The sequence below is a fragment of the Chiloscyllium plagiosum genome, chromosome 6 (assembly GCF_004010195.1).
Source record: "Chiloscyllium plagiosum isolate BGI_BamShark_2017 chromosome 6, ASM401019v2, whole genome shotgun sequence".
Taxonomy (NCBI): Eukaryota; Metazoa; Chordata; class Chondrichthyes; order Orectolobiformes; family Hemiscylliidae; genus Chiloscyllium; species Chiloscyllium plagiosum.
The window spans coordinates 45,321,392-45,338,548 of record NC_057715.1 but is presented as its reverse complement, the minus strand read 5'-3'; the positions used below and the strand labels follow the sequence as shown (position 1 = coordinate 45,338,548).

At 40.3% G+C, this 17,157-nt stretch overlaps 1 protein-coding gene across 2 annotated transcripts in view; it reads left to right on the top strand.

Moving 5' to 3' along the window:
- The first annotated feature begins 11,884 nt into the window (after positions 1–11,884).
- bcl9 (BCL9 transcription coactivator) overlaps positions 11,885–17,157 on the top strand; it is a 175,372-nt gene continuing 170,099 nt past the window's right edge. Inside the window, exon 1 of one of the 2 annotated variants that reach the window (XM_043691452.1) lies at positions 11,885–11,978. The gene's annotated coding sequence lies outside the window, so the exon portion shown is untranslated. Of the gene's footprint in view, positions 11,979–16,214; positions 16,391–17,157 lie in introns of those variants that run through there. The other variant, XM_043691453.1, reaches the window with a different exon arrangement.

Genomic DNA, 17,157 nt, shown 5'->3' with positions numbered 1-17,157 from the left:
GCACAGAAGGTCAGACAGCATCCGAGGAGCAGAGGAATCGATGTTTCGGGCATAAGCCCTTCATCAGGAAGAGCTTCCTGATCCTGCTGAAGGACATATGCTCGAATGTTGATTCTACTGCTCCTCGTATGCTGCCTGACCTGCTGTGCTTTTCCAGCTCCACACACTCGACTCTGATCTCCAGCGTCTGCAGTCCTCACTTTCTCCATGTTAAAATTTGCCCTGTAAAATCCAAGGTTGTGCCAGCTAGGTGAGTTAGCCATGGGAAAAGTCTCATGCGGAGTTATGTGGGGTTGGGAGGTGGGTCTGGTTGGGATGCTGTTCGGAGGGTCAATGCAGACTCAATGTTCTGAGCTGGCTCTTTCTACACTGTAGAGATTCCATGATTCTACTTCCTTTTATAATTTCTAATCCTTCTAATGACAGAATTTCCTACTCTGTCACCTTGACCATGGCAGCATATCTTCTTATGTAAAGATAGAAGCAAAGTATTTACTTAATGCTCAGCTCTATCTTGCCTCTACCTGTAAATCCCCCTTTTTTAAAATTTCTGATTGGCCTTACTCCTCCTCTAACCACTCTCTTAATGCTTATATGCCTGCACAAGTCTTTATAGTCAAGTGTGTGATGGAATACTCACTACTTGCCTGAATGAGTGTAATTCCAACAATGCTCTAGAAACTTGACATGATTTAGATTAGATTACTTACAGTGTGGAAACAGGCCCTTCGGCCCAACAAGTCCACACCGACCCGCAACCCACCCAGACATTTACCCCCTCACCTAACACTACAGGCAATTTAGCATGGTCAATTCAACTAACCTGCCCATTTTTGGGCTGTGGGAGGAAACCAGAGCAAACCCACACAGACACAGGGAGAATGTACAAACTCCACACAGTCAGTCGCCTGAGGCAGGAATTGAACCCAGGTCTCTGGCGCTGTAAGGCAGCAGTGCTAACTGCTGTGCTACCGTGCCATTCACTTCATTGAGATCACATTCACCAAATACAACATTCATTGCTGTCACCACTGACAGCAATGTATATAATTTGCAAGATGCACTGCAATTACTCTCTAAGGCTCCTTTAACAGCACTTTCCAAACCTGCCTAGAAGGACAATGGCAACATGGGAATGACACTGCCTGCAAATTTCCTTTCAAGCCATATGCAGACTTGGAACTTTATCATCATTCCATCTCTGTTGCTATATCAAAATCCTGGAACTATCTTATTGAATTGTGGATATACCTGCAACAAGTGTACTACAATAGAATAAGAAGATAGCTCACCACCACTTTCCCGGGAATCCATTACAGGAAAGACAGGAGAATTTACAATCGGGAATAGCGAAGTGACAGAGAGAGTAATTTGTGTCTGTCTTGACACGAGAAGGCTACCTGAAATAATTAAAACTCAAATGTCTACTGAGAGTATGAAATTGAAAAAAGATTGCTATTTACAAAAAAGTGATATTGGAGAAGCTACTGAGATTTTATGGTCACCTGTTCAAGGAAGGATATGCCCGCTAAGTGGAAGTGCAGTAGATGTTCATCAGACTTGGAATGGTGAAACTGTTCAATGAGGAGATGGGCTGTACTTTATGCACTTGAGAAGTTCAGTGGGACGATGAGGGATATGGGAACCACTCAGTGGTTGTGGTACATGTTGGTACCAATGACATAGGTAAGAAGAGGGATAAGGTCCTGAAGGTTGAATTTAGGGAATTTGGAGCAAGATTGAAAGCCAGGACCTCAAAGGTAGCAATCTCCAGATTATTACCTGTGCTATGTGTGAGTGAGATAAGGAATTGGCAGATTAGGCAGTTTTTGGTCATATGAATATTTAGTCATTTGCCTATACACATGATTTGGATGTGAACAAAATGAGTAAGTTTGCAGATGACACCAAAATTAGAGGTGTAGTGGACAGCGAAAAAGGTTACCTCCAAGTACAATGGGATCTTGATCAGATGGGCCAATGGGCTAAGGAGTAGCAGATGACGTTTAATTTAGATAAATGTGAGGTGCTGCATTTTGGAAAAGCCAATCAGAGCAGGATGTATACACTTAATGGTAAGGTCCTGGGGCGATGTTGCCTGAACAAAGAGACCTTAGAGTGCAGGTTCATTGCTCCTTGAAAGTGAAGTTGCAGGTATAGAATAGTGAAGTAGGTGTTTGGTATGCTTTCCTTTATTGGTCAGAGCATTGAGTATAGGAGTTGGGAGGTCATGTTGCTGCTGTACAGGACATTGGTTAGGCCAGTTTTGGAATATTATGTGTAATGCTGGTCTCCCTCCTATCAGAAGGATTTTGTGAAACTTGAAAGGGTTCAGAAAAGATTTACAAGGATGTTGCCAGGGTTGGAGGATTTGAGCTGGAGGGAGAGGCTGAATAGGCTGGGGCTGTTTTCCCTGGAGCCTCGGAGACTGAGGGTTGACCTTCTCGAGGTTTATAAAATCATGAGGGACATGGATAGGGTAAATAGACAAGATCTTTTTTTCCTGGGGTGGGGAAAATCCAGAACTAGAGGGTATAGGTTTAGGGTGAGAGGGGAAAAATTTAAACAGGACTTAAGCGGCAACTTTTTCATGCAGAGGGTGGTGCGTGTATTGAATGAGCTGCCAGAAGAAGTGGTGGAGGCTGGTACATTTACAGCATTTAAAAGGCATCTGGATGGGTATATGAATAGGAAGGATTTGGAGGGATATGGGCCAATTGCTGGCAAATGGGACTAGATTAGGTTAGGATATCTGGTCGGCATGGACGAGTTGGACTGAAGGGTCTGTTTCTGTGCAGTACATCTCTATGACTTTATAATATGTGGCTGAGGGAATGGTGTAGGAGGGATGGCTAGAGATTTCTGAATAATTGGGACCATTTCTGGGGAAGGTGGGACCTGTTCAATGGGGACGGTCTTTATCCAAACAGTGACAGGACCAATATTCTTGCGAGTGGTTTTGCTAGCACTGTTGGGTGGACTTTAAACTAGTTTGGGAGGGGGATGAAAACTGAAGGGGAGGCTCTGAGTTCACTCGTGTGGGTGAAGGTTTAAGGAAAGAGAGAATCAAGATAATCAATAAAAAGCAGCTGAGCAGTGTAGCACTAAGATGAATGGAAACCGGGTAGTGAAAGAAAAATGAGAATGTTTAAAAACAAAGGTTATTCTAGTGATGATGTAAAGATTCAAAAAGAAGGTATATAAACTAGCATAAAGGCACTTTACCTGAATGCTCGTAGCATTTGAAATAAGATAAATGAATTGTTGGTATAACTCATCCTGAACGGTGATAATTTAGTGGCCATTGTAGGCAAGGTTTGCAGGATGATCATGGCTGGGAATTAAATATCCAGAGTATCAGACTATTCTGAAGGACAGACAGATAGGAGAGGGAAGTGGTGTAGGTCTGATATTTAAGGATGACAATAGGGTGGTAGGGAGAGATGATATAGATTCAATGGAGAAAAAGGTTGAACCAATGTGGGAGGAAATTAGAAATAGTAAATGGAAGCAGTCATCAAATAATAACATCACAGTGGGGCAGGCAATAAACAAAGAACTAACTGATGCAAGTCAAAATGATATGGCAATTATCATGGGGGACTTTAATCTACATATTGGTTGGTCAAACCAAGTTGGTCTAGGCAGCCTTGAGGAGGAATTCATAAAGTATCTGTGATAGTTTCCTTGAATAATATATATTGGAACTTACAAAGGAGCAAGCTATTCTAGATCTGGTCCTGTGTAATAAGGCAAGAATAATTAATGATTTCATAGTTAGGGATCCTCTCAGAAGGAACGATTACAGTATGGGTTGAATTTAAAATACAGATGGAGTGTGAGAAGGTAAAATTCAATAACGTGTCTTGTGCTTAAACAAAGGAGATTACAATGGGATGAGAGAGGGGTTGGCTGAGGTAAACTAGGAGCAAAGATTATATGGTGAGACAATTGAAAAATAGTGGAGGACTTTTCACAGTGCTCAGCAAAAGTATAAACCAATGAAAAGAAGAAATGTAGGAAAAGAGGCAATTAACTGTGAATAATGAAGGAAATAAAGGAGGGCAGCAAGTTAAAAGCTAATGCATATGAAGTGGCAAAGATTAGTGAAAAACTAGAGGATTAGGAAATCTTACAGATCAATAGAAAGCCATGTAAAAAGCTACAAAGAAATGTAAGAGAGAAATGTAAGAAGTAGATTGTGAGAGTAAACTAGCTCAGAATATAAAAACAGAAAGCCAAAGTTAGAACAAATATATAAAGCAACAAAGAGCAGCTAAGGTAAACATTGGTTCTTAAGAGGATGAGAAGGGGCAATTTAAAAATGGGAAATGAGAAAGTGGCTGAGGCATTGAACAGGTATTTTGTATTGGTCTTACTGTGGAAGACAGCAATAACATGCCAATAATTGATGATAAGGAGGCTATGGCAGGTGAGGACCTAGAAGCAATCATCAAGAAAGAGGTAGTCTTGGGCAAGCTAATGGGGCTAAAAGTAGACAGGTTTCCTGCCCCTGAGGAAATGTATCCCAGAATACTAAAAGAGATGGCAGGGGAAATAGCAAATGCGTTCATGGTAATTTATTAAAATTTGCTGGACTCTGGAGTGGTTCTGGCGGATTGGAAAACACTAAATGTGTTTAAAAAGCCACTGTTTAAAAAAGGAGGTAGACAACAGGCAGGTAAAAATAGCTTAACTCCTATGGTGGGGAAAACACTTGAATCTATCATTCAGGAAGGAATAACAAGACATTTAAATGGAAATTGTCCCTTTGGGCAGATGCAGAATGGGTTCATGAAAGACTGTCATGTTTAACTAATTTACAGGAATTCTTTGAGGACATTACAAGCACGGTGGACAATGGGGAACTGATGGATGTGGTGTATTGGATTATTATTTTTGGAGCAAAGGAGATTGAGGGGAGATTTGATAGTAATATACATTATTAAGACAGGCTTTGGTAAGGTAGATAAAGAAAGGTTGTTCCCATTCTTTAGTAGTACAAGGACTAGGAGTTTGGTGAAACGTGAGGATGAACCTATTATGCAGAATTCTGTCTCTATGAGAGTGATAGAGGCTGAGATGATTGATTTCAAAAGAAAATTGGATAGGCAATTGAATGAAATAAACAAGTAGGACTATAAGAATATAACAGGTGAATGGAACAGCTTTCTTTGTCCAGAACCAAAAAGGACTTAATGGACAAAATGACATCCTTTTTTGCTGGATGGAGAGCTGCCCTGTGGTTGTGAAAAGGGCACCAGGAACCAAAATCCAGATGTCTCACTCTGAGCACATTTTTGCAGGGATGGAACAGAGGCAAGCACTAAATCGCAGATCCGTGGTTCAAACAGTCATAGAGATTTACACTACAGCGAAAGCACTTCAACCACTAAGTCCACGCTAGTCAAAAACAACCACCTAATTATTCTAATCTCATTTTCCAGCACTGTCTTTAACCTTGTATGCCTTGGCATTGCAAGTGCACATCTAAATAATGGTAAATGTTATGAGGGTTTCTGCTTCTATCACCCATATAGACAATTCCCATCATCTTTTGGCTGAAAACATTTTTCCTCACATCTCCTCCAATCCTTTTGCCTTAAATCTATATCACATAGTCATTGTTCCCTCCGTCGAAATGAAATGTTTCTTCCTGTCTACCCTAACTATGTCCCTCAATTTTGTACATCTCAATCATGCTCCCTCTCAGTCCCCTAAAGGGGACAACTCTAGTTTATCCAATCCCTCTTTATAACTAAACCCACCAATACAGGCAACACCCTAATAAATCTCCTCTGATCCCTCTCTAGTGCTATCACATCCCTCCTATAATATGTTTTCCAGAATACAATTCTTCAAGTTGTGGCCTAATCAACATTTTATACGGTTCCAGTATGACCTCCCTGTTCATAAACTCTATGTCTTGACTAATAAAGGCAAGTATTCCATATTCTTTATTAAGCACTTTATCTACCTGTCCTGACAACTTAAGAATCAATGTATTCGAACATTAAGGTCCTTCTGATCCTCACTGATTGGCAAGTTCCCACAGTTCATTGTGTAATCCTTGTCTTGTTTATCCTTCCCAAGTGCATCACCTCACATTTATCCAGATTGAATTCAATTTGTCATGATGAGCTCATTTCTGACCAGCCTGTCTATGATCACTATTTACTACACCACTAATTTTTGTATTTTCTACAAACTTACTAAACAATCCTCCAATATTCAAGTCTAAACCACAACAAGCCTACCAACACTGATCCCTATGGGATCCACTGGACATAGACTTCAAGTTGGAAAAATAGTACTCAATCATCATCCTCTGCTTCCTGTCATTCGGTCAACAATGGATCCATTTTGCCAGATTTCCTTGGATCCCATGTGCTGTTAACTTTGCTATCAGTTTCCCATTTGGGACATTATCAAAAGACTTGCTGAAGTCTAAGTAGATTGCATCAAAATCTCTGCCATCATCTACACACCTGGTTACCTCTTTGAGAAATTCAATCAAGTTGATCAAAAATGATTTACCATTAATAGTTATGGGTGTAACTTGCCACATTGTCAACAATAGCTGCTTCCAGTCTGGTCTAACTTTCTTTAGCCAGGAGTGGGCAACTTAATTTGGACAGCTCAGACCTTGTAGGAGCAGGTCTAATCTTTGTGAAGTCTTTTGGAGAAGTCTTAGTGAGTCACAAACAGATTAATATCTCCCCCTCTTTCTGAGTTAGGATGTTAAACACAAACCCTTCCTAAACAGCATTGGGAAACAGTTTGAAATCCATCATCAATGACTTCAAAATTTAAAAAATCAATGTTTTTCTGCTCCCATATGAGGTCTATGGTACAATATAGCTCGTATTGCTCTTTTCTCTGCATTGATAACAGAGTCACTGTCCTTATTTGTTCAGGTTTTCCATCTAGATCTGTGGCTATCTCATCATTTTGTCATTGTGACTGGAAACAGTTGCAATTTTGCCTTGTATAATCTTTCATCTCTACAGTAGCAGGGACTAGATAATTCAAAGCCATGCTCACTCACTGACCTATACAAAGTTGCAGACTGATGTCCTGATTATTATCATGTAGCTTTCAGAATATTTCACACACTCAATTTCAGCTTCACAGTTCTGACACCATGGCTGGAATCTTAGGTTTGAACATCATGGTCTATGGGAAATTTGTAACAAAATTGGGCAACAAACCAGTGAGGGCCCTGTCGACGTTGGCAACAACTCAATCCATCTTTAATGCTTTCCACAAGTGCATGACAAAATTTTTGATAGGCAGTGGAGAGATGGCAGTTGACATGGATTATGCTGATTAAATGCTTTGTTGACAGGTTACCTCACTTCATTAATATTCAGATTCCCATCTTATCAAATTTGCCAACAAGCTAAAGTTTGGGAAACGTTGACAATGAAACCAGAGTGAGAAATGGACCAATTCAGTTCACTACTAGCTCAAACTCTCATGGAGTCATAATCAGAGGGTCATATGACATAGAAACAGATCCTTTAACCCATTATCTTTAGGTCATTAGTTAAAAATCACACAACACCAAGTTATAGTCCAACAGGTTTAATGGGAAGCACTAGCTTTCGGAGTGCTGCTCCTTCATCAGGTGGTTGTGGTGTACTCCAATCACCTGCACTTGGTTTATAATCTACTTTGCCCTGGTATTTTAAGTGCTGATCTAGATGCTTCAATGTTATGAGAGAATCTGTCTCCATCATTGTCTCAAGCAGCATATTCCATATTTCAATCTGTGGCTTCATAAATGTTTTATAAACTGTAGCAAGACTTCCTTGTTCCAATATTTTATACCCTAGCTAATGAAGGCAAGCATCCAGTATGCCTTTTTCACCATTCTGTCTACCTGTGCTGAAACCTTCAGGGATCAATGGACTCATGCACCAAAGTCCATTTGTTCCTTTGGGACGTATCATTCATCATGAAAATCCTTTTCTTATTAGACCTCACAAAATATGTCACCTCATACTTAGAACTGGGCATCAACATCTCAGGGTATGGTCCAAGAGCTCCAGCAATATGCACCCCATGTCCATGGACATTAGTAATCGTCATGTCTCAGACTTTAAATACCTCAATGGCACATCTCTGAGCCACTTACAGGATGCATCTGCACTTCAATGTTGCACTGGCAATTATCACTGTAATTCTGTAGCAAAGACATTGCATACTCAGGGACAAGCACCCAGTTCATGGATTGAACCAGGCTGCAACTCTGGGTTCTTCACTTGCTGTCATAACACTCACTCACTGAATGCACTTGGATGCTCACAGCATTGCTGCATTAATCTGCCTGTTCGAGCTTTGCCATTCAGCCAGAGATAACAGGCTTCCAGTATTGCTGTACGACCATGCCATTTAGTGCAGTCATAAAGCCAGGAAGTTTGTCATAGTTGTCAGTGGACCTCAGTCACATCAAGGGAGAATAGCCTTTGCTCATAGTGTCCCGGCACAGTAAGTCAAAGGCAGTGTCTGAAACATGGAGGTTGTAGTGGGCAAAGGCAAGTGAAAGGTAGAAAGTAGGAGCATTCGATGAAGGAGTTATTGTTTAAGGATAAGGGGTAAATCTTTTAGAACTCAGATGAGGAAAAATTTCTTCACCCAGAGAATGAGGAGCCTGTGGAATTCACTGCCACAGAAAGTGGTTGAGGTCACAATATTATATGTTTTCAAGGAGATGGTAAATGTAATTCTTGTGGCTAAAGGGTTTGGGGAGGTAGGGAGCAGAATTAGGATATTTAGCTCAATGTTTAGCCACAATCATATTGAACGGCAGAGTATGCTCGAGAAGTCGAATGCTCCTACTTTCTACCTTTCACTTACCTTTGCCCACTACAACCTCCAACAATAGTAATCCTACATACCCTCTAAACTCCTAACTCAATCACTCAGGACACCTCCCCACCTGTAACAATTCCATCTCCTGTAATAGGTTTGTATTCACTGGAGTTTTGAAGAATAGGGGGAGATCTCAAAGAAACCTACAAACTTCTAACAGGATTGGGGCAGGTTAGATGAAGGAATACAATCCTAACTGACTCAATCTCTCCTCATATGTCAGTCATGCCACCCCAGGAATGAATTTCGTAAATCTTCATTCGCTCTAGAATTGGAACATCCTTCCTCAGAAAAGGAGAACAAACTGCATAAAATATTCAAGATGAGGCCTCACCAATTGCTTGTATAATTTCAGCAAGAATCCTTGTTCCTGTACTCAAATCCTCTTGCTATGAAGGTCAACAGACCATTTGCTTTCCTTATGCCTGTTGCACTTGCACATTTACTTTCAGTGGCTGGTGCATGAGGACACCCAGGTCTCCTTCTACATTCTCTCTCTCAACTTACAGACGTTCAAGTAATAACCTATCTTTGTATTTTTACCAGCAATAACATCACATGTATCCACAATATAGTGCAGCTGCCATGCATATTGTGAGTAGTTGTTACTACATGTCATTCAGAAAAAAAGACCTTTTATTCATATACTTTGTTTCCCGTCTGCTAGCCAGTTCTCTATCCAAATTAATACATTATCCACAATTCTATCTATTTTAATTTTGCACATTAATATCTGCATGGGACTTTGTCAAAAGCTTTTTGAAAGTGCAAATAAACCACTTCTACTGGGTCTCCTGATCAACTCTGCTGGTTACATCCTTGAAGGATTCCAGTAGATTTGTCAAACATGATTTCCATTTTGTGTATCCAAGTTGACAGTGTTTGATTTTATCACTGTTTTTAAAGTCCTCTGTGGTAAAATCCTCAATAATAGACTCTATCATGTTCCTCACTACTGATGTCAGACTCACTGGTCTATAATTCTCTTTATCTCTCTTTTTAAAAATGGGGCTGCAGTAGCTACCCTCTAATCTGAAGGAACTGTTCCAAAATCCGTAGAACCTTCGAAAATGATGACCAATGCCTCTACTATTTCAAGGGTTACTTCCTTTAAATACTCTGCGATGTAGATTATTAGGCCCTGGGAATTTATCAGCCTTCCATGCCATCAATGTCTCCATTTCTCTACTAATGGAGATTTAGTTCAGTTCCTCCCTTTTACTAATCCCTGGCTGCCTGTCATTTGTAGTACAGTCGGTTCTGATATAATGTGATAGTTATGTTCCCGTGCAGCCCCACGTTATCAGAACATCGCTTAATAGCAGCACCATGTAAACTAATGAGGCCGGAATCATGTTATAGCCAATGCAGGTAAGGAAAGTTCAAATTCTGCAAATGCAATCGCATTTTGGCCAATTCACATGAAGAAATGCACATTATCGCAGAACCGACTGTACGCTATTCATGCCCTCATTTGCGAAGACAGAAGTAGAATATGAATTGAGATCAACAGCCATTTTTTTCTCCATTATAAATTCCCTTGTTTCTGATTTTAAGGGATCTGTTTTAGTTTTATCAATCTTTTTTGCTTTATGTACCTGGATAAACTTTTACAGTCAGTTCTTATGTTCCTTCCAAGCTTACTCTCACACTCTATTTTCCTCTTCTTAATCAATCCCTTCGACTTCCTTTGCTGACTTCTAATGTGTTCCTGATCCTCCGATGCATTTTTCTTGCCAATTTGCATACTCTAACTTCCCTCATAAGCCATGGTTTGGCCAATGATCTCCATGAAATTCTGCACCAGACAATTCTTATAATTTGCTCTTTGAATGTTTGCTATTGCCTGTCTACTCTCATTCTTTTTCAGTAACATTTCACAATCCATCATAGCCAATTCACATCTCATACCATTATAGTCCCCTTTATTAAGATTAAGAATCCAAGTCTCAGAATTAAGTAGATCACTTTCATTTTGAAGTAGAACACTATCAAACTATGGTTGCTCATCCCCAAGAGATTTTTCAGAACTATGCTACCAACTATTCCATTCGCATTGCACAATACCAAGTCTAAGGTGGCCTGTCCTTTTGTTGGCTCCTCAGTGTATTGGTCCTGAAAACCATTCCGTATACACTGTAGGAATTCTGCCCCTAAGATATTATGGGAAAGATGTTGCAGGCAATAATGAGGGTGGTAGAGTAAAAGTCTCAGTGTGAGAAGAGAAATGTAGCAGAGATTGAATAAGTGTGAGGTAACAAAAAAAAGATGGTGACATTTATGGGGCTGGAGTAGAGAAGGCTATTGATCATCTTTCTACAGTGCTGAGCATTCCTGCAGATGACTGAGACTCTTAACCCAGGTGGCAATTTTGGTTGACATGATCTAGTGTCGTAGCTTCAACTGCTGGTCCTGAAAAATGAAGAAGTCCTTTGTCTCCACCATCCCATCTACCAGGACTTTCAAGTTCCTGACCACAGAGCATGACATCGATTTGCACCTGACTGCCATATCTGGGAAAAATCAGCGTATCAGTTCTCGGCTGACATTGCTTGTCCAGATGCACAATGAGTTTTAAATGTGTCAGGGTGCAAGGTTGTATAAATTGTTGTGAATTCTGGGATATGTGCTGATGTGGTGACTCGTTCTGAGAATTGCATATAAGATAGGGTGGAAATCAGACATGAAGGATACCAAAGGGCAGGGCAGGGTAGGTAATTATTTAAGACAATTTACTAAGATATGGTGAGAGAACTCACAAGGCCTTGTGGCAACAAACCCTCCAAAAATCCCAATACAATTCAGATTTAACCAAAATAATGAAGATACACCCATGTGTGTCTGTGTGCTGGTATTAGTGCCTTCCGGCTTCACGCCTCTGAACAGAAAACAAGCACCTCAGAGGTGACGTGACATTAGCAAATCATGATGTACAAGCTAAAAACAATTTGTTTCAAAGGTGTTCTTAATGAATGTTCTGTTGTTGTCATTGCAGTGGAACTGCTTAACTGATGTTGGATAGTCAGGACATTACCAGGAATAAGTGGAGAATACTGGAGAAATTCAATAGGTCTGGCAGCATCTGTGGAGTGAGAAACAGAGTAAGTATCTTTGAGTCTGGTATAACTCTTCTTTAGAACTTCTTCAGCACTCTGTTCTGTCTGTTTCTTTCTCCACGTATGCTGCTCAACTTGCTGAATTTCTCCAGCATTCTCTGTGTTTGTTTCAGATTTCCAGCATCTGCAGTATCTTGCCTTTAATCAAGGTCTTACCAGGACCTTTGGTTTGTTCAGTGCAGTTGACTGATTCTGAAATTCCTGTGGTATACAGGTCAGCAGTGCATGCTGAATACCTTGTGGTTTACTTGTAAGTATGATTGGAATAAAACAAGAAAATTCTAATTGTCCAAAATATTTTCTCCTAAAATACTTCCAGAGTTTTTGGAAGATTTACCTTTAACTTCAGAAAACTGGAAGACCATTCAAGGGGTAGCAGTGCACTGTTAGCAGAGCTGGAAGAAGTGGGGCTTGGAGAGTTGCTGCAGCAGTGCAGCCTCATCTTTGAGCCTTGGCATTGTTTCCTATGTCAAATGATGTACACTTATTTAAAGTGATTTGTGAAAAACAATAAATGTGATGTGAGATAAAAGACTGTTCGCATTAACAGGTAGTTATGGTATGAAATGCACTGCCTGAAATTGTGGAGGCAGGTTCAATTGCGGCATTAATGAGGGCTTTGGATGATTATTTGAAGAAACAAATTACAGGATTATGGGGAAAAGGTAGCAGATTGGCATATGTGGAATGTTCATTCAGAAAGCCAATGCAGACATGATGGGCTGAACAGCCTCCTTCTGTATCTTAACATTGCTGTCTTTCTGTGATTTTGAGATTGCTGAATTTGTGATGTCTCCCTATTAAATCTGTTCTTAGTTGAGTTCATTTCTTACAATCATGCCGATAGAGGAGAGAGCTTTATGTTGTAATTCAAGTAACAATATTACCTACAAGCAGTAGAAGTCAAACATACCTGGTTTTCCAATCTTTACTTCAAAAACACACATAATCAAGTATCCTTTTCCTCACTAACAACTACTCAAAATCACATGCTTCAAATCTGTGAATTGTGATCCATATCTGAATTCAAGTATAGCTTTCTCTTTAAGAAACTCCCTTATTTGTCATTCATTACAGCATAAATTAAAGAATATTTTGTGTATTATAATGTGTTATTTGCATAATTCCTCAGAGAGCATAAGTATCCGCATCAACAGATGGGGCTGAATGGCCTGTTTTTGTGCTGTAAATTCCATAAAATGGGAATTAGAAGAAGTGTTGTGCTGAACTTGTTGCCAGGCAAAGTACTATCTTCCACGGTTGTAGATAGGTTGGTAGGACCAATAACTTAATGTTATGATAAGCTAATGTCTTCAAATGTGTGTGACATGATCCTTTTTGAAGTTGTTTTTTGCCAGAACAATATTCATTTTCTGCCATAATACATAAAGTCATAGAGATGTACAGCTCGGAAACAGATCCTTCGGTCCAACTCGTCCAACCCAATCTAGTCCCATTTGCCAGCACCCTGGCCCATATCTCTCTAAACCCTTCCTATTCATGTACCCATCCAAATGCCTTTTAAATGTTGTAATTGCACCAGCCTCCATCACTTCCTCTGGCAGCTCATTCCATACACGTACCACCCTCTGTGTGAAAAAGTTGCCCCTTCGGTCTCTTTTATATCTTTCCACTCTCACCCTAAACCCTTGCCCTCTAGTTCTGGATTCCCCTACCCCATGGAAAAGATCTTGTCTATTTACCCTAACCATGCCCCTCATGATTTTGTAAACCTCTATAAGGTCACCTCTCAGCCTCTGAAGCTCCAGGGAAAACAGCCATAGCCAATTCAGCCTCTCCCTATAGCTCAAATCCTCCAACCCTGGCAACATCCTTGTAAATCTTTTCTAAGCCCTTTCAAGTTTCACAAATCTTTCCAATAAGAGGGAGAATTACACACAATATTCCAAAACTGGCCTAACCAGTTGAATAGCTGCAACATGACCTCCCAACTCCTATACTCAGTGCTTTGACCAAGAAATGCCTTCTTCACTATTCTTTCTATCTGCAACTTCGCTTTCAAGAAACTATGAAACTGCACTCTAAGGTCTCTGTTCAGCAACACTCTGCTGGACCTTCCCATTAAGTGTGTAAGTCCTGCTCTGATTTGCTTTCCCAAAATGCAGCACCTCGCATTTATCTAAATTAAACTCCATCTGCCACTCCTCAGCCCATTGGCCTATCTGATCAAGATTCCATTGTATTCTGAGGTAACCTTCTTCACTGCACCTTCAATTTTTGTGTCATCTGCAAACTTACTAACCAAACCTCCTATGTTCATATCCAAATCATTTACATAAATGACGAAAAGCAGTGGACCAGCACTGATCCTTGTGGCACACCACTGGTCACAGGCCTCCAATCTGAAAAGCAACCCTCCACCACCAACTGGCTTCTATGTTGGAGCCAGTTATGTGTCCAAATGGCTAGTTCTCCCTGTATTCCATGAGAATACCTTGCTAACTAGTCTACAATGAGGAACCTTGTCAAACGCCTTATTGAAGTCCATATAGGTCACGTCCACCACTCTGCCCTCATCAATCCTCTTCGTTACTTCTTCGAAAAACTCCATCAAGTTAATGCAACGTGATTTCCCTCGCACAAAACCATGTTGACCATTCCTAATCAGTCCTTGCCTTTCCAAATACATGTAAGTCAGGGTTCCCTCCAACAACTTGCCCACTACTAATGTCAGGCTCAACAGTCTATAGTTCCCCGGCTTTTCCTTACCACCTTTCTTAAATAGTGGCACCACATTAGCCAACCTTCAGTCTTCCAGTACCTCACCTGTGACTATCGATAATGCAAATATCTCAGCAAGGCAACCAGCAATCACTTCCCTAACGTCCTAAGAGTTCTAGGGTACACCTAATCAGGTCCTGGGGTTTTATCCACTTTTATATGTTTCAAGACGTCCAGCACTTCCTCCTTTGTAATATGGACATTTTTCAAAATGTCACCATCTATTTCCTCACATTCTATATCTTCTATGTCCTTCTCCACAGCTGATGCAAAATACTTGTTTAGTATCTCCCCCATCTCCTGTGGCTCCACACATAGGCTGCCTTGCTGATCTTTGAGGGGCCCTATTCTATCCCTAGTTAACCTTCTGACCTTAATGTATTTATAAAAACCCTTTGGGTTCTCCTTAACCTATTTACCACAACTATCTCAAGTCCCCTTTTTGCCCTCTCCATTTCTCTTTTAAGCATGCTCCTGCCTCTGTACTCTTCTAAAGATTCACTCGATCTCTGCTGTCCATACCTGGCATATGCTTCCTTCTTTTTCTTAACTAAAACCTCAATTTCTCTAGTCATCCAGCATTCCCTACACCTTCCAGCCTTTCCTTTCACCCTAACACTGAAATATATGATACATTTTAGTTTTGCATTTTACCTCTTTTTTTTGTGATTATATTTCTCCTTAATTAGCTTTAGTTTACTGAGGTGCATACTTATGTATACATAGAGAGGGAGTGAGAATCCCTCTTACAGATCTGTGTTGATAGTTTATTAAGGCACATATATTCATACAAATGCAGAGGGTGAGAGAATGATAGTCCTCTGTCAGATCTATCCTGATAGTTTACTGAATTATATGCAATTTATACATAGAAACAGAGAGAGAGTTACAGCCCTCTCACAGATCTATGCTGCTGAGGCTTGTACCATGAACAATATTGGAAAATTTGTCTCATTATCTCAGTGAATTTCATTTGTCTTGTTTTTCCAAATACTGTCTATTGTGGTGAAGACTACAATCCAGAAAAGACTGCATGTTTTTTACTGCTCACTCCTCAAAGGAGTAGGAATTATTGCTAATCAGTGATTTTCCCCCGGACTGAAGCAGGAAAAAAAGGGCCACACGTGTGTTTAATCAAATGTACGTGTGACACTGCTATGATGTATGGGGTGGTCGCCTCCTTAAATGGTGTGAGACTGATCCTTATAAGCTTGCCAAGGTGGGTGGAGCAGTCGTTTTAAATCGCTCTTGTGTAGAAAGCTCTGCCTCAGAAACATAAACAGTAATTTGTCACTGACATCAGCTGTACACATTAATCGAATATTGTCATCGTCTTGATGACATTGTGATTGTGGGGATCCTCTGTACTCAAAAATTCCTTATTTTTACTCCTTAGTATATTTTCTTCCCCACTACCTCCACCCGTCCTGGTAATGTAAGGTTATTCGTGAAGTCTGTATTACAGGAGTCGAACATTATCATTCTCACCCGAGAGATAGACATGGAGAACGCATCTTCTCCAAAATCAAACTGGTTCAGAATGCAGAGCACTGCATTCCAGCCGTGCCTGTTTATTTAGGGAGCTGGCCTGACTGAGACAGAAAAGCCACTTGCCTGATTTCCAATGTGGCGAAATGCAAAGCAACTCGGGATAGGTAAGCAGATTTATTTTTGGTTTACTCTGCAAATAGTCTCCAGTTTAAAAGAAAACACAACCAAGTGTTGGAATTTTTGTTCTGAATTAAGAAAATTTGAAGTGAGTTCATGAGAAGCTGATTGTTTCATGATTGGTGATTGATTTGCTTATTGCTTATCTGTGACCGAAACAATCTTTTCCATGTAGTATTTAAGACATAAAAGAGGTACAATTGAGCTGTCCTTATTTTGTTCCACCACCCTCAATTAAAGGTGCTATCTGTCAATTTTCTTTCATTCTGCATTTCAGACTGTGGATTCAATTTGCAACAGTAAGTTATCATTTACCTTCTAAGCAAACATCAGTGGGGTCATGTCCCGCCACGTCTATTCCACTAAACACGATTACAAATGTTTGTCTGTGATTCAGACTTGTTCATAGACATTTATTTCCCTACCCTTGTGTGCTGCCAAAGGCTACTGTTGAGACTCCTTAGCATATGTACCTTTTAGTGGAAGGTACTGAGTGATAAATTCTGGTTGGCACTTGCTTGCTTGGAGCCAAAGGTCAAAGTATAGCTTTCCTATTGTTGTCTGCACTAAATTCAGCCAGAAATCAAGATGGATACAAAGAGCAATACAGGACAGGAACAGCTGGCCCTGCAAGCTTGCGCTGACACATTTTGCCCTTCCATATTAAAACTGTCTTCACTTACAGGATCCGTATCACTCTATTCCCTTCCTATTCATATACTCCTCCTGGTGCTTCTTGAATGCTGCTATGTTT